The sequence below is a fragment of the Schistocerca nitens genome, chromosome 1, assembly GCF_023898315.1.
Source record: "Schistocerca nitens isolate TAMUIC-IGC-003100 chromosome 1, iqSchNite1.1, whole genome shotgun sequence".
NCBI lineage: Eukaryota > Metazoa > Arthropoda > Insecta > Orthoptera > Acrididae > Schistocerca > Schistocerca nitens.
This window is the reverse complement of record NC_064614.1, coordinates 397,092,025-397,118,954: the sequence shown is the minus strand read 5'-3', so window position 1 is coordinate 397,118,954 and position 26,930 is coordinate 397,092,025. Positions and strand designations below refer to the sequence as shown.

The 26,930-nt window shown below is 43.1% G+C and overlaps 1 protein-coding gene across 5 annotated transcripts in view; it reads left to right on the top strand.

Moving 5' to 3' along the window:
- Nucleotides 1–26,930, top strand: part of LOC126249524 (annexin B9-like) — a 151,316-nt gene that overhangs the window by 82,083 nt on the left and 42,303 nt on the right. The gene's annotated exons all lie outside the window — the stretch shown is intronic.

The following is a 26,930-nucleotide window of genomic DNA, read 5'->3' as shown; positions in this document are numbered from 1 at the left end:
CATTGCTTATGAAATCCAATGACCAGTAACACAAATATGTCCTTTTTACAAATACACAGTGGAAATGGTTGGAAATGTTGATCTTGTACACAGTGCCACTGTGAAAGATAGCTTCTTTTTAAGAAAAAACTTTATTTCCACAGGAACATGACAAATATTCATGTCAGGAGAAACAGATGTAGAATAGACTTTCCTTTGGCATATTTTGCAAATAAGTCACTAGAATTGCTGCTTCATTAAATTACTGTCCGCCTGAGGTTACTTTGAACACCACAGTGCTTTACTAGGTATGGTCTTATTGGAGGAAGCATGCCCTTGCCTTCCTCATATCTTTGAAATGACTGACCCAGCCAGTTACAAGGAACCTTCAGTAATAAGAGCCCTTACTATTGTGCAATTTGGCATTTCTCACATGCACATTTTACTGGTCAGCCAAAACATTGACCGCCTACCTAATAGCTGGTACGTCCACATTTGGCGACGCAGTGTGGCGTGGAAGCAGTGAGGCCTCGGTAGGGCACTGGAGGGAATTAGCACCGTGTCTGCTCACTCAAACCTCGCCTAATTCTCATAAATCCTGGGGAGTGGGAGGTGACGAGCTCTGACGCCATGCTCGGTCCCATCCCAGATGTTAGACAGAGTTCAGATCTGGCGAGCTGAATCAGAGGGGACAGCGCATCAATTGGAACTCCCCACTGTGTTCCTCAAACTACTCCATCGCACTCCTGGCCTTGTGACATGGCAAATTATCTTGTTGGAAAAAATGCCACTGCCGCTGGGAATATGATCATCATGTAGTGTGCAACCAGTGCACGATACTCCTTCACCATCATGGTGCTGTGCACAAGTGCTGCTGGGCCCGTGGATGCCCGTCTGAAGTTCCTCAGAGCACAGTGGAGCGCTGCCAACTTGTCTCTGTCCCTCAGTACAGGTGTCAAGGACCTGTACCCCCAGGAAGACGACAGATTCGCACCTCCCATCGACACGGTGAAGAAGGTATTGGGATTCATCAGACTGTGCAATGCTCTGCCACTGCACCAATATCCAGTGCCGATATCACGTGCACCTTCGGTTGTGATTGCCTGTGTCGTGGTAACAATGGCACGTGCGTAGGGAGTCAGCTGTGGAGGCCCGTCGTTAGGCGTATTCGGTGCATTGTGTGTTCACACACTTCTTGTACTCTGCCCAGCATTAAAGTCTGATGTTAGTTCCACCACAACTCACCAACTGTCCTATTTTACCAATATGCCCAGCCTACGACATTGGACATTTGTAGTGAGGATTGCCCCCAACCTAACATCTGGACTTGATTTCACCTTAGTTTCTCCACGTGTTGAAGGTCCTCACTGCAGCATTCCTTGAACACCCAATAAGTTGTGCAGTTTGCAAAATGGTCGTGCTGAACCTCTGGGTGATCACCATCTACCCTCAGCCAAACTCAGATCGTGTGCCTTCCACATTCTACACGTGGACAATGCACTCACTGATACTACAGGCACTGTACCTATGTCTAACTAGCAGTCACTCCTCACTAGGTGATGCTGCTATCACCTTGGATGTATTTATATCTATAGTAGGTTGGTGGTCATAATGTTCTGGCTGATCAGTTTATTCCGAGAGATGAAATAAATAAATTAGGGAAAAAATGATTGAACACCCATATCTTTAAATGTGTAATATGATACTTCACCATCATAAAAATTGTAATGGTGATCATTCAGCGGAGGAATTACAAAACCAAATCGCATTTCTATTGTTTATAAAGAGAAACATAACTCAGTGGATATGAGATGCCCAGAGTGTAACAAGCAGATCCAAATAGAGCAAATTTCTGCTAAGCTAAACATTTCAAACATTGATGCCAAGAGTCAAGACTGTATGTGGAAATTTCAAAGGTACAGTGGCCAATAAAGCTAATGCCCTTATCCCAGTCTTTCAGTAATACATTACACATGAATGGCAAATAAACTTTTGGTAACATCTTCTACTATATCCAGATTCACCTTTGTCCATCACCAAAGTGAACTAATGTTAATAATTTTTGAAGTAAATGCTCTTCTCCACTCCATTGTCCCCCCCCCCCCCTTTTCCATTTGACAAGTTCCTTGATAGGAGAGAAACACACAGGGGCATTAATACTTTCTCATATTTGCCAAATGAGGATGAAATTACTGAATAACGTTAGAATCTTGTCCCTGAACTTGTAATACAAGCAGAGCCATCAAAGTCAGAATTGATAGACCTATTAGCTATACAAGAAGTAATTTTATCACAAGTAGTATTTGTACTGTGGAAGTAACCACCTACCTTGAAACCTTCCAGGAGGAAAAGGATTTTATTTTATTTTATTGTATTTCTTTTTCTTTTCTTAGTTCAGCACACCATATAGATATGGTGTAAATCTAAAAAGCTGTGTACAATTAGAAGGATATTGCAGGGAGACAAATTACATAAATTATCCAAATAAGATTGGGGCATGCATTTTTCTCTGGTCACCCCTCTATAGGTTGAGAGTGATACTTTACCATGTGTTGTGAATACCCATAAGATAATAGACGTCTGAAGCACATCATATTGAGATTTACTAAATATGTTCCTCACTAAACAGTTGGAAAATGTTGGGAAAATATGGATCCCCTGCCAACAAACATCAAAACCTTGATGAATTAGAACAATCTCAAAACTAGGAGTATAATAGGTCAAAAAAGGATATAAATTCATTACCTTTTATGTATTTGTATAAAATAAGTATGCTCTAGATTAAACTGTATTAACCCAGTTGCATGAAGTCGCTAAGACACACAAATTTCATGACAAGCTCAGCTCATGCGTGAATGCATGGAACTCAGTTTCTAGTTAATAGATGTATCTTTAGTCTATTACAGATTAAAGTACAGGCCATGTGTTTAGCTTAGTAGCTGATCTTGGTTGTTTGCTAACATGGTGTTAAGAGTAGTTCTTGGTGACGATGGATAGGGTTTACAGAAACTTGTTCTGTTATGTTAAATGCTTATTGTCGTCAGCTAAAGAAGACTGTATTCCTCGACAAAAGCAGTAATGCTGAAGGTTGCAAATGGGAAATACATCCACAGAACATGAACATGTATTGTTAGAATAATTATCAGTGACAGAACACAGCCCTTTCGAATTCATCCAAATATTAGCAGTGTGTTTACATTTCGTGGCGTGCAGTTGCAGCTGTAGCAGTTCTTAAGTTCTGATAAAGTTGTTTGTGCAATGTTATACGGTTATTAAATTTAGTAGTTTTCAATGGTGCGTTGTGCTGTTTGTGGCAAAATAATGGTTTAATAAACTTTCGGAAACATTTGCTCACTGTTTTTAGACTTGTATGTGCATTGAAGTTGGTTAGTAAATTTCATGCAGTTTTCAGTTGACATTTCTTATTATTGCAAGTGAAATACTGTGGTAAAATGTTCATTTGCAGTTTTAACTTCATTGAGTGTTCCAGTGGAACCTTCAATTTTTGGTTTTAGCTAAGAAATTGTGTGAAGTTTGGTTGTATTGGTATTAGTTTGTGGTTAGTGGTATTAATAAAAGTTGCTGCTTTCTTAGTAGAGAGAATTTTTGAGACCACTATTGTTAGTTCTTTAAATAGTTCTAATGGTGTAATTGAACTTGGGGGAATGTATAAGTTTAGTTTTTCAGTAAATGTAAAATTTTACCAAGAGTGTGAAGTGTGGGCTTTGTTATAGGTTCACGAGTAGCGGATTACAGCGTGGGATTTGTTCAAAGTATTTTCATTGGGTAGGAATGCAGTGGGGAAGCCAGTCGGCATTCTAGCAAGGTCCTCTCCTGGGAATGCAGAATCTGTAGCAGAAATAAGTTTACAGAGGAGCAGGAGCATAAGATCTGTGCCCTTCAGGGGCACTTAAAATATGCAAAGGAAGAACTAGATAGGTTGAGTAGGGTGAAGGGTGCTGGAGAATGGGAACAGGCAGTTCGCAAGAAGGCAGTTAGGAGGAGGTGGTATTCAGACAGTTGTACTTTGTGTATAACCAATAGATTTGACCAACTGTCAGTTGAGTGGAGAGGAGCCTCTTGTAGTTGTAGGTGTAGGAGACATGCAGCAGTCCTCAAGAGTCAGGAAGCCTAAGTAAACTGCAAAGCCCAACAGAAAGGTGGTGTATCTGCTGCTAGGTGATTTGCGTGATAGAGGTGTGGGCCAGCAGTTGCAGGAAGTGTTGGTGAGTAAGTACCAGGTCACCAGCATTGTGCAGGGTTGGCTCAGGTGACTGACATCATAGGAGAGTTATGTAGCAATTTTATGAAAGAGAATCTGGTACTGATTGTGGGTGGAACAAGGAATAATCTTAATAGGGATGGGGATATGATGTAGGTGGTGACCTGGTAAAGATAGCTAGTCATATTGGTGGCACTAATGTGCTTTTCGTGCAACTGTTTGTGTCATGATCGGCCTCATCTTAATGCAGCTGTTAGGTGCGTTAAAATGGGGCTGGGGAGGTTGCTGTTGGCAGAAGGCATGAGTCGCATCTCAGTGGTGCCACTTGGGTCCATCAGTAGATTAGGATTCACTAGGAATGGCCCGCACCTCAGTAGGTGTGGGAAGGGGAGGCTGGCAAAGCTTGTAGGTGACAGTGTAATGAGTAGTGGTGGAGTCACTCATGGAAAAATTCCTGTTGTAGTTGGTGTTAGAGCTGCACCTTTTGTAGACTGAAGTCAGCTGATAGGTATATCTGCTTAAAGGAAGTCCCTCTAACAGAGGAATCACCTTTAGAGGTGGTCAGGCATCCAGTTAGAGAAGGAAATAGCATATTTCATAAAAATTAAGAGGTATTAGAGATAAAGTTGGTGAACTGCTTATAGATGTTGACTCTGGCGTTTTTGGTATGTTGGAGCACCACTTAAAATAATTTGAAAATTCGGAGGCTTCCTTTACCAGGATACAGATTAGCTGGCTGTCTTTCAAGGAGCTCCTTGCAGGGTGGGGGGAGTGACGATGTACGTTAAAAAAAAAAATTCCATTTGAGTCCATAAACGTATCAAGACACTGTACTGAGCAGATATTTGAATGTTGTGCTTGAGCAGTTGAATTTAGTTTAGTTAAACTTCTAATTGTTGTTGGTTTATAGGTCGCCATAACTCTGACTTCAGAGCATTTCTGCTCAAGCTAGAGGGGGTTCTTGGTCCACTTAGTAGGAAGTACCAAAAATTACTTACATGTGATGACTTTAATATTAATTTTGTATATGATTGTGCAAGAAAAAGGATGTTGGTGCATCTCCTAAACTCATATGATTTGATGCAGACTGTGTTTTTCCAAACCAGGGTGCAGGGGAACAGTAACACAGCCATGGGCAATAGTTTTATTTGTTCTTCATTACTAGATGGGCATTCTGTTAGCAAAAGGGTGAATAGCCTTTCAGACCATGATGCACAAATTTGTTTGCTGTTAAAGATGTTATCCCACTGTCGTAGACATGGAGTAGTTCCACTCTTCAGTCCAGATGCTCAGTTTAACTGTGGCGCTTTTGTTGACTGCATAAAGCTTCCAGTGACAATAGTAAGCACTGCAGGTGGTAAAGAAACCTTGGATCACTGTTATAAGCAGCTACAGCTCGCCTCTAAAGATATGCACATAGGAACAACCGAACGAGTTCTTCTGGATGGGTAGTTTGGTGCCATCAACAGAGAATTATGCTCCACTACCACTACAGACAATTCTATGGACGAAACAACTATTGAACTGCCAATAGAATCTGGCTTGAGAGAGGAATGACATCAGTGAATGCTAGCCGTTTCACACCAATTTATGGATGCTTTAAGATCTAGAGTGTAAAATGACAAAGTATCCATGGGACTATCCACCAATTAGATAGCACTTAAGAGGGCTATCCACAAAGTACGTTATGTTTTGGAATTAAAAATAAATAAAGTATTGGAGTTTTTTTTATTATATACAGATGAAAGCCACACTTAAATACTACTTTTCTACATAGTTGCCATTTAAATTAAGGCACTTATCGTAGTGATGGACGAGCTTGGAAATTCCTTCGGCGTAAAATTCGGCCGCCTGCGCCTTTAACCACGTGGTTACCTCTTCTTGAAGCTGTGCGTCGTCATCAAAACGCTGCATAGCCAACCACTTCTTCATTGCTGGGAATAAGTGGAAGTCGCTCGGTGCCAGGTTGGGACTGTACGGCTCATGAGGAAACAACTTCCACTTAAAAGATTCGAGAACTTCAAGAGTGGCTTTTGCTGTGTGGGCCCAGGCGTTGTCGTGAATCAGCAAGATCTTTGAGCCCAACTTTCCACTGCGCTTCTTTTGTATTGCTCTTCTGAGGTTGTGCAGAGTTTGGCAATACCTTTGAGCGTTTATTGTAGTCTCTCTTTCCAGGAAATCCACAAAAATCGTATTTCTACCGGGTTACTGATTAACCACATGGTTGAAGGCGCAGGCGGCTGAATTTTACGACGAAGGAATTTCCAAGCTCGTCAATCGCTACGATAAGTGCCTTAATTTAAATGTCAACTATGTAGAAAAGTAGTATTTAAGTGTGGCTTTCATCTGTATATAATTAAAAAAAATTCCAATACTTTATTTATTTTTAATCCCAAAACGTAATGTACTTTGTGGATAGCCCTCGTATATAGGGAGTCTAGCAGAACATAGCATAATGTGGAAGGAAGTGGAGAAGATACTGCAAGATTACATGATTGATAGGAGTCTCTTTGGTGGTGCTTGTCAGAAATGACATGTGGCATTTCTTCATTGGCAACTGAACAAGCTGATGAAAAAAGGTGTCCACCCATTGCCACGCATTGATAACACCCTAGGCTGCATGAAAGAAGCAAAGTATTTCTCAGGTATTAACATGGAGATCAGTAACTAACAAATAAAGGCTGACTGGGAAAAGAATGCCTTCATAACATGTGACAGCCCCAGAGTTCAAAATTGTGCTGTTTGAACTATGTAATGTTCCATCCACCTTTGAGCATGTGATGGACAATCTACTAAGAAACATTGAATGGATGATTTTGTTGCTGTCTGGATGGCACTGTTACTTGACAAACCTTTTGGGGTGTGCTCAGACCATAGGCCTCCACCAGAATCCAAAAGGTTGTCTTTATTGCCCAAGAAATAAAAACATTCTGAAACATAGTTCATGGTGATACTCCCTTTTTATCTAAAGAAAATAAACAACCACAGACTTTTCCAGCTGTATGGGCCATTCATGATGTGACAAGCTTTTTGTGGAATGTGGCCATACTATCAGTGATTCATAAAGAACTTCTGTACCAAGGCACATCTCTTGCAAGAACTATTGCAAGGAGGAGGAGGAGGAACCAACTAGAGAATTCCAATCAAGGATCATTCGATGAAGTCTGTTCAAAAACTTCCAGAACTCTGTCCACAAAATTTCTCTATGCTTAATTTTTACTTACTGTGCATGGTCTTCTTCAAAATACTCTTCTCCACAATTGATACACTGCTCCCAATGCGGTTTCCACTACTGGCAGCAGTCTTGGTATGCCTCTTGCTGGATTGCACAAGGTGCTGCCTGCAAATTTTCTTTTGACCTGTCTATTGTTGCAAATCTTCATCCTTTCAAAAGGGTTTTCAGCTTTGGAAATAAAGTCCACAGGGCCAAGTCTGGAGAGCATGGAGGATGAGGCAGCACAGTCATTTCGTTTCTCTGTGCAATAGTATGCACCAACAGGGATGAAAGTGCGGCAGCATTATTGTGATGAGAGCCATGAATTGTCTCACCATTTCAGACCCTTTCTTCTCACATTTTCTCGCAGGCATTGCAACACGTACTGATTGTACCTTTGATTAACAGTCGGTCCCTGTGGCATAAATTCATGATGGAATTAATCCTTCAAAGACAAAGAAAACTATTAATGTGGCTTTATTTGACCTAAACTGATGAGCTTTTTTTGGTCTTGGAGAAACTTTCCAGACCCACTGTGAAGACTGATACTTGGTCCCAACGTAATAACTGTAGACCCACATCTCATCACCAGTTGTGATTCTCTTAAGGAACATCTCGTTCTCACTTGTGTGATCCAAAAATTCTTCAGAGTGCATGGCGAAGGTCTTTTTGGTCTTGACTTCTGAATCGTGGGATGACCTTGGTGGCAACACAATACATTCCAAGGTGCTATGTCAAGTTTTCATGACATGATGTAACTGAAATGATACATTCTTCTGCAATCTTTCAGACGGTCAGCATTAGATTGCCACAATTAATTTTGTTAACATTCTTGACATGATCATCATCGGTAGACATAAAAAGGCGTCCTGAACAAGGGTCATCTTTAACTTCCATGTAGCCCCTTTTAAACTGTATGAACCATTTGTAACATGAGTATGGCTTAAGCACTAATCACCGAAAGCTTGCTGTACTATTTTTTGTGTGCCTGTAAAGATTTTCTTGAGTTTCACACAAAACGTAATGCAGATCCATTGCTCCTCTAACTCTTATCATTTCGAGATTCGCAGACACTGTGACGCAACATTCTACTCAGTACAGCAATGAGCAGTAACTAACAGACATACAAAAGTGAAGCTTCCGGCAGTTACACATTAAACACAGGCATGTGCATGGATGCCAGCTGAATTTCACTCCAACACCCTATTGGCACAAAATTATTAATGTTCCAGAATTTTTTAAACAGAGCTCTTATAAGAGGAAGTATGATCCTGTGAGGTGAGAATGGTTTCTCATCATCCAAGCTCATCTACAACCAACTATCCTGAAGTTTTCCCATGCTGTTCCATCTGGTAACCTGGAATTTGTGAACTCTCTAGGCACAATCAGATACAGCCGTCACTGGCCAGGCTTCTACTGGTTCATTGTATTATGTGAGCCATTATAAGAAATGCTAGTGATGTTATGTATGTGCTGCAATTACCTCCAGAACATATGACGCAATGTTTTTAGGGCCAGCACTTAAATACAGCTAGATGTTGTCAGCATATAAGTGCCAGTTTTGAGAATGAAACCAGGATAAATATTGTTGGTATGCAGAGAGAGTGGTAACTGAACTGAAACCTGGGGGACTTATTTAAGGACATGTTTGCATGACCCTCCTACCACCAAACAACTCATTGACATCTAGTTTTGAAGGAGCTGTTGAACCACAGTTGCACTGTTTGAAAATTCAGCTGTTTAATTTTTGTTAGTAATATATCACAATCAATAGTATCAAACACCGTGATGAAATTGAGCATATTTAAAATGGTCACTTCACACCTGTTGATGACTTGTTTTACATCATCAGTCACTGTGATCAAATCAGTTGCTATGCTATGGTGCTTTTGGAAGCCTGATGATGCTACTGTGAATGTTGTAAGTTTTTAGGTAATGAACAACATACTAAAAGGCTTTAGAAACTGTGGGTAATATGTTGATCTGCCTATAGTAACCTGGTGCTTTTGGCTTATCGTTCTTGGGTATTGGTCAAACTGAACAGAATAATACATACCGCTTACGAGAGAGATTGAAGATGCCTGACAGCTGGCGGGTGTGGGTATAATTAATCTTCAGAGGTTTAGAAAATGGTATCAGATTTTCTCTTTTCTATGATAAAACTGTGCAGTTTTTCCACACAGTGCTGCTGGAATTGATATCCTGTACAAAACAGATTCCCCCCAGGGGGTCCACAACTCTTTTGTGGATACGTGCGTGGCGAGCACGGGGCCCCGAGCCATTGCAGCCTTCTTTCTCTCCCGGGCTGCATTTCCTTTCCCTTCCCCTCCTTTCCCCTCCATGCTCCTTTCCCCTCGCCCTCTCCTCTCCCACTATTGGTGTCCTTGCTTATGTTGGCCCCCGCTATCCTCCTGGTTCTGTTGGTTTTACACTCTGGCTTTGTTGCTTAATCGTCTCCTCCTTTTGGCATTCTTTGGTCCCCCTCTGGGGTTTGACCTCCATTCCAAAATTTCTCCTCCGTAGTGTGAGCCATTTGGGGAAGAGCACCTTACCTAGTGTCTCCGACGTGCGCCCTCCTAGTACATTCCACCTTTTCTTTCATGTCGTTGTTTGATGCTAGGGTGCATAGCCAGCACGGTAGCCAGCCCGTGTGGTGGGGTCGCTATGTACCCTTTTGGTTGAGCCCCCTGAACACACAGGGATCACACTTCTGATACCTGAGCTGTGACCTCCTCATGCATGCCTTGGAGTGGTTGCTCGTCATCCTGGAGCATCGGAACTCCCGGCAATGGCCGCCGTGCCAGACGGCCCTTGCTGTGGCTGGGTGGCGCCCGTGAGGAGAGCCCCTGATCGGAGTGGGTGGTATCAGGGCGGACGCTATGCAGATGAAACGCATACGGGTCCAAAACTCTGGCTGTTCTTCTGCGGCCGTCTCTCTGCGTGGTACTGATTCCTCAAGTGCTGCTTCTCTTGCCCCTTCGGCCTTCCCTTCCATGGCTACCCCCTGGGAAGAGGGCCAGGCCCGTCGTCTAGGGGCAAAACCTTTCCCCCGTTATCTAGTTTGCACCAGGACTGATGGAGATACTTTCACCAGTGTCAAACCTTTATTCTTTGTGGAACACATTGAAGACAAGTTCGGCGAAGTGGACTCCCTGAGCAAGATGCGGTCGGGTTCGTTGCTGATAAAAACCGCTTCAGCTGCCCAATCTGCGGCCCTTCGTGCCTGTACCCATCTTGGCACAATTCCTGTGTCCATTACCCCTCACCAGTCTCTAAATATGGTACAAGGTGTGATTTTTCACAGGGACCTCATCCTTCAAACTGATGAGGAACTTCGGGACAATCTCGGACAGCGGGGTGTTCACTTCGTTCGGCGTGTCCAGAAGGGTCCTAAAGACAATCGCATTGATACTGGTGCCTTTATCCTGGCCTTTGAAGGGGATACCCTTCCTGAGAAAGTTAAGATTACGGTCTATCGCTGTGATGTGAAGCCGTACATCCCACCTCCTATGCGGTGTTTTAAGTGCTTGCGTATTGGCCACATGTCTTCTCGCTGTTCTCAGGACCCTCTCTGTGGTGACTGTGGACGTCCACTCCATGAGGGGAGTCCCTGTGTTCCCCCTCCTGTGTGTGTAAATTGTCATGGTAGTCATTCTCCATGTTCACCAGATTGCCCAGTATATAAGAAAGAAAAAAAGATACAGGAGTATAAGTCCCTCGTTCGTTTAAGCTACACAGAGGCCCGTAAGAAATATGCACGACTGCACCCTGTGTCCATGACATCTAGTTACGCCTTGGTTACATCTTCACCCCTTCCTCCCCCTTCCTTACCCCCATCCCGGACCCCTCTCCTCCCCCCCTCCCCTGCGGCTCCCACACCTTCTCCTCTGGGCGCTGCTCCCCCTCCCCAGCCGGAGAAGTGTCTCACTCCTTCGGCGTCTGCCGGTCAAGGGCGCCTCTCCCGGGATGCCCCTTCCCGGCACCTTCCAGGTCAAAGGTCTGCTGCCGCGCGGCGACCGCGAGAGCCGCGGTCTGTCGACCCCAGGTCGCCCGGTCTCTTTCTGTTCCTGATCTTGCTGCAGCTGGCTCCTTTATGCCACACAGCCCTCCTCGATCTCAGCCTGAAAAGAAGAAGAAACATAAGTCCCGGGACAAAGAGCCTCTGGTGTCACCGGATGTCCCTTCCCAGACTTCACAACCGGATTCTGACCTGTCGTTCATGGATGTCGCCCCCTCCTTGTCGGTGACGGGTGGGGACCCGGCGGTATGACTGGATTTAGCATGTTCAGCCCTCATTTAAACCATCATTCTGTGGTTCTCCAATGGAATTGTAATGGCTACTATCGTCACCTTCCGGAATTGAAATCCCTTCTTTCGTCCTACTCTGCAGCTTGTGTGGTTCTCCAGGAATCTCATTTTACTGATGCTCACTCACCGACCCTCCGTGGGTTCCGTGTTTTCTGTCAAAATCGGGTCGGACCCTTGCGGGCTTCTGGTGGCTGGCGTTTGTACGTTGGTCCGTACAGACATTGCTAGCACGTGGATTCCTCTCCAAACTACATTGGAAGCGGTTGCTGTTAGGGTCCACTTAGACTCTGCAGTCACAGTTTGCAATCTTTATCTCCCTCCTGACAGGACTCTTACACCTGCTGCCTTAACCACCCTTCTTCAGCAACTTCCTCCTCCCTTCCTCCTCCTTGGGGATTTTAATGCTCATCATCCTTTGTGGGGCAGTGCCTTTCCATCTAGACGAGGTCTTCTTATAGACCAATTTATTGCAGACCACGACCTGTGCCTTCTTAATGATGGCTCCCCTACTCATTTCAGTGCCGGTCATGGTACCTTTTCTGCCATTGATCTTTCTCTTTCTTCTCCCTCTCTCCTCCCTTCATTACACTGGTCGCCACACGACGACCTTTGTGATAGTGACCATTTCCCGTTGATTATCACGCTCCCTTCCCGCTCCCCGATGGACAGGTTACCTCGTTGGTCTTTCCACCGCGCCGATTGGCCTCTATACACTGCACAGGTCGAGTTTTCTCCCTCTTTGTCGGGTTGTATTGATGACGTCCTACGTGACGTGTCTGACGTGATAGTTCGCGCTGCTAACCTTGCTGTTCCGCGCTCATCTGGACCAGTTCGTCGCCGGCAAGTCCCGTGGTGGAGTACGGCCATTGCCATTGCCATCCGTGATCACCGTCGAGCTTTGCAACACTTTAAGAGGCACCCATCCGTAGCCAGCCTTACTACCTTTAAACGCCTTCGTGCCAAAGCCCGTTATTTAATCAAACAGAGCAAGCGGATATGTTGGGAAAGATTAGTTTCTTCCCTTGGTTCCACTGTCCCTCTGTCACGGGTATGGGCTACACTTCGCTCTCTCCAAGGTTGCCATAGGCAGTCCACCCTCCCAGGCCTTCACCTCCCAGATGGCATTTGTACGGACCCATTAGTTCTCGCAGAACATCTTGCGACCCATTTTGCAGTGGCATCAGCGTCAGCCTCCTATCCAGCTGTTTTCCTTCATCAAAAACGGCAGGCTGAAGCTCTCACCTTATGTTTCACCACTTGTGAGTCAGAATCTTACAACGAACCTTTTACTGAATGGGAATTTCTTTCTGCTCTATCTTCTTCTCATGATACGGCCCCTGGCCCAGATTCCATTCATAACCAACTGCTTCAACATCTCAGTGCTCCACAACAGCAACATCTTCTTCGGGTGTTTAACCGTCTCTGGCTCCAGGGTGACTTCCCTTCTCAGTGGAGGGATAGCATTGTGGTTCCTGTCCTTAAGCCTGGTAAGAACCCGCTATCTGTTGACAGCTGTCGGCCAATTAGTTTGACCAATGTTGTTTGTAAGTTACTTGAACGGATGGTAGCCCGTCGGCTCACTTGGGTCCTCGAATCTCGGGATCTATTGTCCCCTCACCAGTGTGGCTTTCGAGAGGGACGATCTCCAATCGATCATTTACTTCGCTTGGAATCCGCAGTTCGGCAGGCTGTTTCCCAGCGCCGCCATTTGGTTGCAGTGTTTTTTGACCTTCGCAAGGCCTATGACACGGCCTGGCGCCATCACATCTTACTAACCCTTCATCAGTGGGGTCTTCGGGGCCCACTCCTGATTTTTATCCGCCAGTTCCTGATCCATCGGTCATTCAGAGTTCGAGTTGGTACTGCTTTTAGTTCTCCACGGCCCCAGGAGACGGGCATCCCACAGGGCTCTGTCTTGAGTGTCCTTCTTTTCCTCATTGCTATCGATGGACTTGTGGCCTCTGTCGGTCCCTTGGTCGCCCCTGCCCTGTATGTGGATGATTTCTGCATTTGGGTTAGTTCCTCCTCGATGGCATCTGCAGAACGGCCTCTCCAGGTGGCTGTACGGCGTGCCTCTGCATGGACCCTCTCACACGGGTTTCAATTCTCTCCTTTCAAATCGCGGGTGGTCCACTTCTGTCGCCGTACTACGGTCCACCCTGATCCAGAGCTCTATCTCGCTGCACAACGATTGCCTGTGGTTCCACAGTTTCGTTTCCTGGGTCTTCTTTTCGACAACAAGCTCACTTGGCTGCCCCATATCAGACTCCTGAAGGTAGCATGTTTCCGTAAACTTAATGTCCTTCGCTTCCTTGCCCACTACTCTTGGGGTGCGGACCGTTCCCTCCTCCTCCGTCTTTATCGCGCTCTAGTTCTGTCTCGTTTGGACTATGGTTGTCAAGTTTATGGTTCAGCTGCTCCTTCCACACTGCACGTGCTGGATCCAGTCCACCATCGTGGTATCCGTTTGGCCACTGGTGCCTTCCCTACTAGCCCTGTTGATAGTCTCCTGGTTGAAGCTGGGATCCCCCCTTTCTGTTCGGCGGTCCCAGCTTCTGGTGTCTTATGCCCTCACTATCCGTTCTTCTCCCACTCATCCTTCCTATTCTATCCTGTTCCCAGACCATGGACGTCGCCCACCAGACTCCCGCCCTCGGGCGGGTTTACCGGTTGGGCTGCGCCTTGCGGCTCTTTACCGTGATTTTCAGCTTCCTTCTTTGTCCTGTCTTCCTCGCTCCCTCCCCTCCACCCCTCCTTGGTTAGTTCCTCGGCCTCGAATTCGGATGGATCTCCGCCGCGGTCCGAAAGATTCCATCCCCCCGGTGGTGTTCCGTTCCTTTTTCCGCCAAATTTTATGGGAGTTTCGGGATGCTGTTGTTTTTTACACTGATGGCTCTAAATCTGCTGATCATGTTGGGTATGCCTTCACATCCTCTGTTGGAACGGAAAATCATCTGCTGCCACCTACATGTGGGGTGTTTACTGCGGAATTGATGGCAATTTCCCGGGCCCTTACCTTTATTACACAATCCCAACGCAACCGCGTTTTGTTATGTACGGACTCAATGAGTGGCCTTCTTGCTATTGATCGGTGTTTCTCGCGCCATCCCTTGGTCTCTGCCATCCATGACCATCTCGCTGATATTCACCGTGCTGCTTGTTCCATTGATTTCCTATGGGTCCCTGGCCACGTGGGTATCCCGGGAAATGAGCTCACTGATCGTTTGGCTGGGGGAGCAGTTACTTACCCCCGTTTTCTGTAACCCCTCCTGCAGCGGATTTACGGCTTCACATCAAATCCCACTTCGCACAGTCATGGGCCAATTCTTGGGAGGCTACTCCACTGTCTAATAAACTTCGTGCAATTAAGGTGACACCAGGCCCATGGCGTTCTTCCTTTTGCCTCTCCCGAAAGGACTCGACCACTCTGTGTCATCTCCGTATTGGCCATACCAGGCTGACCCATGGTTTTCTTTTGCGTGATGAGCCACCCCCGCTATGTGGTTTTTGAGCCTTCCAGTCAGTGGCCCACATTTTGGTTGAATGCCCCCTTCTTTTGGCTCTGCGCGCTAAGTACAGACTCCCCCACACTTTACCTTTGATGTTGGCTGACGATTCCCGGATGGTCTCTCTGGTTCTCGGTTTCCTCTGGGAGAGTGGTTTTTATTCTCAGTTTTAAGGTTTTTAATCTCTCTGGTGTTGGGGCAGGGCGGTGAGTGTTTGGGTGTCTCCCACTGTAGGCAGTGTTCAGAGATTCCCGATTCACCTCCCTGACTGGAATCCTCTTTTCTTCCCCTTTTACTCTTTTTAACCCTTTTTTTAAGGCTTGGTTAGTCTTTCTATTCCCATACGTACTTTCTGCATTATAGCAGTTGTACTTTTTAAGTCACAGGTGGTCTTGCCTATGCTGCTTCAGCATAGTGTTGGGTTCGTTCTCTTGCCGACTTCCCTCATTTGTTTTTACCAATGACAACGTGACTGCCCTTTTACGTTTTTCCCTTTTTCCGTTTTATTGTTCTGACTTTTCTGAGATGTCTCGTTAGCAGAATGGAGTATATTTGAAACAAGGGACTGATGACCTAGCTGTTTGGTCCCTTAAACCTCAATCAACCAACCAACCAACAAAACAGATTAGAGAACAGGCATGCCTAATTTTTGACGTTGTGAACATTTTGCTTTGCGTTGCTCTGTTCCACAACTTCCTGTATACCTCATATAGTTCAGATGTCAAATTTTACATGAGTTTTATACATGCTACCTTCATTTTGATAACATTTTTTAGGGGTATGTCTGCCAAACAATGTTGTTGTGTGTCTGTGACTGAAGTCTTGGACTTCAGACAACATAGGCTCATTGCTTACATCCTGCCATGCAGTATCTGAAAACTTCTTTTGTAGGACATTGTTGTTAACCTGTTTTAAACTTCTATAGGGTATTATGTGAGATTTTTATCTGGTGATCTGCATTGATTACATTAAGAATAGAACATCATGGGCAGAATGGCTTGGGGCAGACGCCTGGCATGAATTACTTTATACAGGCTCTTTGTTATATCTAAAAGGGCCTGACTGTGGGCATGTGATGGGTTGGATCCAGATAAAATTTGAGTGGAACAGCCTCCTTAAATTATTTGCAGAATGAGATTTTATCTTCAGGTTTTAGTGTCTCCCATAATAATTACATGCCTGCACTGTGATGCTAGCAAGCAGAAATGTGATAGAAGGAAGACACATTAAAACTTTTAACTGTATTATTATTATTATTATTATTATTATTATTATTAGCAAATTCCTCATTGGAAAATGATAAGCAGGTTATTTTCAGTCTTCCTTAGGGTTCTTCTTATTTTCCCAATATTTCTTCATTTTCTCCTCGAAGGCCTTCTTTCTTTCTTCAATCCACTTTGGTCGGTATGGTTCTGGTTCCATAAACTTCCACTTATCAATTTTGCTTCTGAATGTCTTCCTGTCTGATTCGTTTGTTACATCAATCTTTGCTTTTGTCAAATCCTTAACTTCAGTTACCCAAGGTATTAATACTGTAAGAGATGTCACATAGCCCAGTAGACTTCGTTACTCTATTTCCAGACAGTCTGCCTAGGTGTCCACAGAACTTCATTTGTCTCTTTCTGATAAATTCGATGTTTGATACTTTTATATATTGCATTATTATTATTATTATTATTATTAGTAGTAGTAGTAGTAGTAGTAGTAGTAGTAGTTCTTGATGTCTGTATGTATTTTTATATAATAGTCAGCAATACTTTTGAGATGAGCAGTAATAAGGCAACAAATGTAACAATGGAATCGTTACCTGCCTTCATCATGAATTTGTATGAATTTCAATGAATAGTTGGGCATTGATATGCTGACTACACTCAAATAGGGTTTCAATCTCTCAATTATCCAAGAGCAGATTTTAATGGAACTAGCTGTAATTTTCGCAGTTGAAATCAGAAATTATACAGCAGCTCCTGCCAGGAAGGGATTCCTTGGGTCACTCTCTTCCCAGGTTCCTACCAGTGGGCAAAGTTGACACCCGCCAGTGGCTGAAGCAACCACAGGTAGCTGGTCGCAGGGCTTCACGGCTTATCAGTGAAGCCCACCCAGCTGGACAAACCTAAGGAGCAGCAAGAGAAACCTAAAAAGAACCACAAGAACCCAGGCACTGCGGTGGCACCCACACCACCACTACCTACAAACCCTGTGTCTGAGGATGAGGTGGAGATTTTGGCATCTGCTGTGGACCTAGGTCTCGCTGGGCCCTGAGACACAATGGATGTCGATCGCACAGGTACTCATCTGGTGGCAGCAGGTGACCTTGAGGCGTAGACTGACTCATTGAGTGTTTCATGCCGTCCCAGTCTCATGATCATGTAATCCCCCAGTGGAATTGCGGCAGTTGTTTCCACCATCTGGCTGAGCTATGGCGACTGTTAAGCTTTACACCTGCTTTTTGCATTGCTCTCCAAGAAGCCTGGTTCCCAGCAATGCGTACACCTGCCCACTGCAGCTGTAAGGGATATTACGGGAACCATAGCGACTGTAATAGTGTCGGGTGGAGATTGCGTCTGTCCTGAACAAAGTATGTAGTGAACCTGTGCCCCTCTCCAAACACTTCTTGAAGCTGTGGCTGTCAGGATAAGGATGACACAGGAAATAACTGTCTGCAATGTATATCTCCCTCCAGGTGGTGCAGTACCCCTGAACATATTGGTTGCGCTGATTGATCAACTCCCTAAACCTTTCCTACTTTCGGGAGATTTTAACATGCATGACCCTTGTGGGGTAGCGCCATGCATTCTGGCCGAGGTAGGAAGGTCGAAAATTTACTGTCACAACTCGACCTCCACCTCTATTTAAGAGGTGCCCCTGCACATTTCAGTGTGGCGTAAGGCACATACTCAGCCATTGATCTCTATCCAGGAGAATGGGATCCCGCAGGGCTCTGTATTGAATGTATCTCTATTTTTAGTGGTCATTAATGGTCTAGCAGCAGCTGTAGGGCCATGTGTCTCACCTTCTCTGTATGCAGACGACTCCTGCCTTTCGTACTGCTCCACCAGTACTGGTGTTGCTGAGTGGCGCCTACAGGAAACCATCCACAAGGTGCAGTCATGGGCTCTAGCCCACGGCTTCCAATTTTTGGCCACGAAGTCATGTGTCATGCACTTCTGTTAGTGTCATACTGTTCATCCGGAACCAGAACTTTACCTTAATGACGGTCCACTCAGTGTAGTGGAGAGACATTGATTCTTAGGACTGGTTTTCGATTCCTGATTGACTTGGCTACCTCACCTTCGTCAGCTTCAGCGGAAGTGCTGGCAGCACCTCAATGCCCTCCACTGCCTGAGCAACATCAACTGGGGTGCAGATGGCTCTATGCTGCTGCAGCTCTACAGAGCCCTTGTTCAATCCCGCCTTGACTATGGGAGTCTGGTTTACGGTTTGGCAGCGCCCAGTGTTGCATTTACTTGACCCAATGCACCACTGTGGTGTCCACCTAGTGACGGGAGCTTTTACAACAAGTCTGGTGACCAGTGTCCTGGTGGAGGCTGGAGTCCCTCCATTGAAGGTTAGGTGTGCACAACTGCTTACCAGTTAGGTTGCACACATTCATATTTCTCCTGCGCATCCGAATTACTGTCTCCTTTTCCCAACCATGGCAGTTAATCTCCCACATTGGCAGTCCAGGTCAGGGCTTATGATTGAGGTTCATGTCCGGACCCTTCTGTCTGAACTGGAGTCCTTCCCGTTACCACCTCTCCTCGAGGTCCATTCATGTACACCTCCATGGTGTACACCTTAGGCTGTAGATTCTTCTGGATCTTTCGCATGGCCCTAAGGACTCCATTAACATTGCAGCTCTCCGCTATCACTTCCTCTCAATTCTCAACATGTACCAAGGCCATGAATTTTACATTGATGGCTCAGTGGCTGATGGTCACATAAGCTTTGTGTATGTTCATGGAGGACATATTGAACAGCGCTCCTTGCCAGATGGCTGCAGTGTTTTCACTGTAGAGCTGATGGCCATATCTCGTGCTCTTGAGCTCATCTGCTCATGCCCTGGCGAGTCAAGTCTCCTGTGTATTGACTCCTTCAGCAGCCTACAAGCTATCAACCAGTGCTACCCTCGCCATCCTTTGGTAGTGTCCATTCAGGAGTCCATCTATGCCCTGGAATGGTCCTGTCGTTCAGGGGCGTTTGTGTGGACCCCAGGACATGTCAGAATCCCAGGCAACAAACTTTCCAACAGCCTGGTCAAACAGGCTACACAGAAACCGCTTCTGGAGATGGGCATCACCGAAACTGACCTGTGTTCTGTCTTACGCCACAGGGTTTTTCGGCTTTGGGTGATGGAATGGCATAACAGTATGCACAACAAACTGCTTGTCATTAAGGAGACTATGAATGTGTGGAGGTATTCCATGCAGTCCTCTTGCAGGGAATCAGTTGTCCTCTGCAGGCTCCACATTGGCCATACGTGGCTAACGCATGGTTACCTCATCCTTCGCGAGGACCTACCTTAGTGTCGCTGTGGCTCACCGATGACAGTCATCCACCTCTTGATGGACTGCCCACTTTTAGCCGGTCTGCGGCAGACTTTTAACTTTCCCAGCACCCTACCATCAGTGTTGGACAACAATGCCTCAACAGCAGCCTTAGTTTTATGTTTTATTTGTGAGGGTGGGTTTTATCATTTGATTTAAGTTTTAGCACATGTCCTTTGTCCCTTTGTGTCCTCCACCCTAGTGCTTTTAGTGTGGAGGTTTTAATGTGTTGCAGAGTGGCTGGTTTCTCCTTTTTATTCTCATGGTCATCCAGCCATGGTAATCTGCTCTCTTGTTTTGATCTCTCCAGGTTTCTTGCATTTCCCTGTGGTTTTTTGGTCAAATTTTGTCGATTTTAGTTTTTGTTGCCCTTATGTCATTCTTGTGGTTTTCTCCTTCCTTCCAGCTGTTTTTTGTATGTCTCAATTATTTTACTCCCACCCTTGTGGAATTATTTTAATTGAAACAAGGGACTGATGACCTAGCAGTTAGGTCCCTCCGTCCCTCTTTTAAACAAACTGACCAACCAGACACATGGTGTCAACTGAATGGAACACGTTTAGGATGAGCTAGGATGTTGATTTTGGTACAGAATCCAGTTCTCCGATTTCATTATCTTCTCTGGTTTCAGCTCTTGAGGAAGAATGGACTTCCATTCTTCCACAGGCATTCAGATACCTCATTGAAAGTGTCCCCAGCAGACTTAACCATTGAAAAGATGAGATGTGGACTCACTCTTTATTGATGTCCACCAATAAGTATCCAGATACTTTTGATCAGTCAGTGACTTTACAGATTGTCAGTTAACACTGAATGAACACACACATATACTGACTGAAAGAATGTCATCGGAATGTTATGCTCTTAGGATGCTATCATCGGCATGTAATGGCCAACATCTTTTGGTGGCATACTATTCCACATACTCAGTTCTTAGGTATGGAATTCTTTTTTGGGCTTGAAGACACAAAAAATGGTCAGTCTTTAAACTGCAGAAAAGTGCTGTAAGAATAATTAGTAGTAGTAGTAGACAGGCTACTTGTAAAAAAACTAATTTTTAAAAAGAAAATGGGGTATCCTTATTGCACTGAGTTCATAATCCGTCTGTTGTGCATATCGGGAAAAAGTTAGAGTATTTCACTAATAATTCTATACATAATCCTGGAACAAGGGCCAGTATGGAGTTATATTTACCAAGGAAAAACAAACAGAAACCTCAAAAATGGCAGTTTTATCAGGAAATAAAATCGTACAATTACTCAAGGAAATAAAGATTACTGGAAAATCTGTTTAAAAAGGCAACTGAGTCTTTGTAAGTAATTCATACTAAACGATTCTCTATTACTTAGGGGGCTCAGTTGTTCTCTTATAACCACTACTCTAGCACCATCTCACATAACAATACTAAAACTTAATGTAATGCTGTTATAAGAAAATTGTGTGCCAAGGTCTGTAGTGGATGATGATGATGATGATGATGATGATGATGATGATGATAGTTGCATTTTCATGGTTTCAGACACTTGAGTTAGTGCAAAGAGCACAGCAGCAGCATGTTCTTAGTGCAGGAGTCACTATCAGCTGCCCTTAGTGTATGCAGCAATGAAATGCAAAACTGTTTTATATTAAAAGTGATCTGGAACAAATTGTGTGTGGATCAGAGAAAATTGCTCAATAGGGAACAACCAAATGAGACACTGCAGTTGTTAAGGCACTGACCTGGTATTTGGATGGAGGAGTTGATCTGTCAGCCACACTGATTTAAGTTCTAAAAAACCAGTGTATGCAAAATGTTGTAAAAAGTGTAACTCAAACAGTTTTGATTCGTGCACGATGGTAAATAAACAAGAAGGGATAACACCCTTAGTTAATGCACTTAGATGTGCAATATCTCAGAAACAAGCTAGACGTTCTACATATATTCATAGAGAAACACCTGCCACATGTACTAGTAACGGAACATGGGCCAAAATGCAGTGAAATAATATAGATTAGAACGTTACATACTAACAAACAGTTATTGTAGGCAGAACCATAAAGGTGGTTTGTGTGGCAGTTTATGTTAATAAGGATATAGAAACTAAAAAAATTTCCTTTCTTGAACACCACACCAAAGAACGATAAATTGAAATGACAGGTATTGTACTCCACAGTAATGATCTTAAGTTCAAAAAACATAAAGTGATTGGAGTATATAGGCCACCAAATGCTGATGTAATGCTGTTTATGGATAAACTTTGTAGTGTTATTGGTCAGGCCGGTTCTAATGACGTTACTATATTAGGTGACTTTAATATAGATGCAAACTCAAATAGTATAGTAAACTTGAAACTCAGTGATGTACTGACCTCATACAATCTTGTAAATATAGTGAATACTGACACCAGAGTGACACACATGTTCCACTAGAATAGATTATGCTATAATCAACAAAGATGTTATAGATAAGGTAAATTACAGTAACTTAAATTTTCTTTATTCTGGCCACTTCTGTCAGGTGATAGAATACAATGATTCAGTTGTGCCTAAAATAACAAAACTTGTGCTACAGAAAGGAATGCTGAATACCTCAAATATTAATGCTCTTAAAGACAAACTGGTGAATGAGAAGTGGGATTCTGTGCACCAGATAAAAGGGTCAGATGAGAAATGGAATGAATTCTACTCAACCCTACTGCATCATTATGAATATAGTTGTCCAGTCAGAGAAATCCAGAAGGTAGTTAAACACTGTCAAAATGGAAGTAATCCTAGACTAAAACTCCCAACAAATCTGATTATGCTCAGGCAGCAAGTACATGATCTAAACCAACTTTATAAAGCTACTACTATGCATGGTTTTCAAGGAAAAATACAAGAAAACTTTTAAAACTGAAATTGGTAACCTAAGGAAGCAGATTAACAGAAAAACAATAGAACAGTCGGCCAACATAAGCAAAGCATCTTGGAAACTGATTGACAAATACCGAAAAGGACCCAACAAGATGAACATGGAACCACTCAGCATAAGACATGATGGTAACATTATAAAAGACCCAGATACTATATGTAATATTTTTAATAACTACTACATTTCTGGTGAACAATCAACCCATATTATAGATTCACAGGTAGAGACCCGATGCCATCTCACCCAGTGTACCGAAATTTGAATTTGTGAAAGTGAATGAGCAGAAGGTTCGCAGGGCAACATAAATGCTAAAGAAAAAATTTTCATCTGGATGGGATGGTGTATCCAGTGCTATTACCAAAGCATGCTTAAAAGAAATCTCTAAACCTCTTACTCACCTGGTTATTTGCAGCATTAGAGAAAACACGTATCAAACGGTTCTAAAAATGTGTAGTGAAACCAGTGTATAAAAAGGGAAGTAAGGAAGATGTCTCCAACTATAGACTGATATCATTAATTCCCACTTTTAGTAAGATATCTGAAAGCATTATCCTTTCTCAGCTAAGTGCCTTTTTCACAAAACATGAATTGCTTGTAGATTCGCAGCATGGCTTCATAAAAGAGCTAAGTACAACCACAGCAGTTACACACTTCATCCTTGAAGTTTACTGTCTGTTGGACCAGAAGATGCAGACTGCAGGTATATTTTTGGACCTGACAAGAACATTTGATATGGTAGACCATAGGGTACTTCTTAAAAAGCTAAAATCTTATAGTATTTGGGATCGAGCCATGAATCTTCTAACCACATATCTGCTGAATTGTAAGCAGAGCACTAAATTCATACAAACTAGATAATAAAATCATGAACTCCCAGTCCACCAGTGAACCTGTATTACAAGGTGTACCACAGGGCTCAATCCTTGGACGCTTTCTCTTCCTTATTTATATTAACGACATTGCACAACCCATTAACTCCCATATTGTAAGCTATGCAGATGACACGTCAATCTTATTCTATGGGAGTGAATCTAACGAGGTAGAATCTCTTGCTATTATTGGTATAAGAGAAGTAACAAAATACTTAAATGATCATGGACTCAAGGTGAATGTCACCAAATCTCAACTACTGACACTTAAAACAGGCAGTTCTTATGACAACAATATGAATAGTGTGTTTAATATCTCTGCAACAGAAAATGGTAACTGTAAATTTCAGGGTGTGTATGTTGATGAAAATTTGCGGTGGACATATCACATAAATTTCGTATGCAGAAAAGTCAGTAGTGACATGTATCTCCTCAGCCAGCTTGCAAAGAGAGTTCCTAGCCAAGCACTAAAATTAGTATATTATGGAACACTTTACCTCTTTCTCAATTACTGAATTGAACTGTGGGGCTGTGCAGCTGATGTACATTTAAAAAGAATACTACTACTACTACTACTACTACTACTACTACAGAAAAGAGCAATAAGACATATACATGGGATGGGACATAGAGATTCATGTCGTGAAGTGTGTGTGTGCAGCACAAATATCTGACAATATATTCTCTGTACATCTTCAAAATAGTTGTCTTTTTTATAAGTCAACCAACAGAAGCTATCAAGGGCAGTGACATACATGATCACAACACTAGAACAAAGTGTAACTATTTCTGTAACAGAACAATGTTAAAAATAACTGATAGAAGTCCATATATCAGTGGTTTGATTTGGTATAACAAGCTACCAAACACTCCAAGAATGTACACGGGAAATGTTTTGAAAACAAAATTAAAATCTTTTCTAATAGAAAAATGTTTATATTTTTCAACGAATTTTAAGATAGTGATTGTAACATGAGGCATTAGCATATCAGTTGTAATGTGATAAATGTAAAAAATAGACATAAGGAGCAACAGCTAGATAATATAGTGTATTTTATAAGTGTAAATATAACTATAGTATTAAGTCTGACGTTTGCAAAAGCCATCATTTGAATGGCTCCATACAAAGAAAATGTAAATAAATAAATAAGTTTTCCTAAATGATTTTGTGCAAATGGCAGGATGGCTTCTTCATAAAGACCACCTGCCCTAGCCTTGTGTGTGTGTATATATATATATATATATATATATATATATATATATATATATATATATATATATATATATACTAAAATTGACTTACTGGGCTAAATATAAATAAATGAAAACTCATCACCATTCAGCATTATATTTCTGACCCAGCAAACCAAGATACTAAGTCTTGTCTTGTGATTTCTTTCCAGGAGGATTTCAAAGTGGTTTTGAGAAGCTTGTGTCCATCTTTATTCTATGTATTTAATGGATTTCTACCAGGCTTTTTCCAGTCCTTACTGCTAATTTCTTCATGCCTTACATAATCTGCTTTTATCTTTTGTTGGCAAGAATGGAGTACAACTTGAGGTGTTGTGTATTCTACCTGGTACTAGTATTATCAATACACAGTGTACAGACAGTGTCTCATCTTCATCAGGAGTTACCTGAGACTGCTAATTGAATGGAATGGCTCCAGTATTATATCTATTGCCTTACCTGATACATTCAGGTGTTCCTGGCCGTAAGCTGACATTCTGTTTTTGGTAAGGTGCACCTGTTGCTCTGTCAGGGTTCATTCCACATGTCCATAATCTCTTATTTTCTTTTTGTTGCTGCAAATGTTTTTTTTTTTACTCCAGTGCAGGATCCCAAGCTTAGCAGAGTTGGTATCCAGTGTCACAATTCATGAGTTTTTCTGTGACCTTTCTCTCTATTGACACTCTTATAACATTGTCCCAAAATATGGAGGTCTGTGACAGAAACCATGGGTTTTGTGTGTGAGTGAGAGAGAGAGATCTTCAGACAGTGCTCAGCAATGGTTGATTTAGTTATACCTCTTAGCTAGGTGAGCCTCTGATGTTCTTGACATCTGATCCACTGTCCTAGTTGTTTGCCCAGTGTATGACATGCTACTTTGGCCATGTATATTATAAATTCCTGATTTTTGTAAATGAAAGTCATCTTGCACATTTCCCAGTAGTCTTGTTATTGTGGTACGTAGACAGTAAATGCACTTATGGTTATGCTTCCTAAGAATCCTGTTGATCTTTGCAGAAGTAAACCTTGCTGAGGGCAGGAATGTTAGTTATTGCTTCATCTTGCTCTTTTTCTTTCCCATGTAGCCTAGTGGTTTGTTGAAACGCCTTGTGAATCTGTCACTGTGTCTCCATTTTTTGCAGAAGATGGTGCAGGTGCTCTATTTCTGATGTCGAGCTATGTAAGTGCGACGAGGTGTGTGCCCCATTGGCCAGTGTCTTTAGAACTTAATTATTGTATGCTGAATGACGACAGCTGCTAGCTTGCAGGTATAAACAAGTGTGCATTGGTTTGCCAAACACTTTGTGACCAAATGACTCATCTGCTCTCCTTTGGACCGGTGCCTCCAGAACCCATCCTTCTCTAGTTTCATGGTGAACTTAATACTTGGGTGCTGTGAGTTAAGATATTCCAGAATCTAATTTAGCCTGTTACTGCTATGAGGCCAGATCACAAAAATATCATACACATACTTGAAGAATATGGATTTGTATCTAGCTCTCTCTAATGCTCATTTCTAAAATTTCTCCATTAACAGGTTGACAACCCCTGTAGATAGAGCTGCCCATAGCCACTCCCTATGTCTGTTCTTAATATATGCCTCCATAAATAAAATAAGTGAAATGTCTCTGCAGTCAGTTCTGGTGAGTCTTCCAGTAGTACCTTGGTCAAGAGGGCCCAGACTACATCAAAACTAACCAGTATGTCAGATCCAGTGGTAAGTAGTGCGAGATGCTGCAAGAAGTGCTCAGAGTTGTGGATGTGGTGAATACACATCACTACAAATGGGCACAGCAGCTTCTTCAAATACTTTGCTGTCTTCAAACACTTAGCTGCTGGGAATGTTAATGGACCACTTTTGCTGACAGTTGGCCGTAATAGCTCTCTCTCCTTCTGTACCTTCGGCCGTCTGTCTGTACCTGTTTGATGATTTTGTCATTGTTGCCTTGAAGAGCCCTGGTCTTGTCAACTCTATCCCTATGGTAACATTCCAGAAGTTTGTGTGGTGGGCACTCCAGAAGTTAATGAAGTTTTTCGTAATCAGTGTGTTGCATAACACATATGGAGTTCCCTTTGTCTCCTGACAAAACACTGCTGCTGCAGGTGTCATCCTGCAGTTTAAGTGCCAGATCTTTACACTGGAAGTGTTTTATTTTAGAGGTACA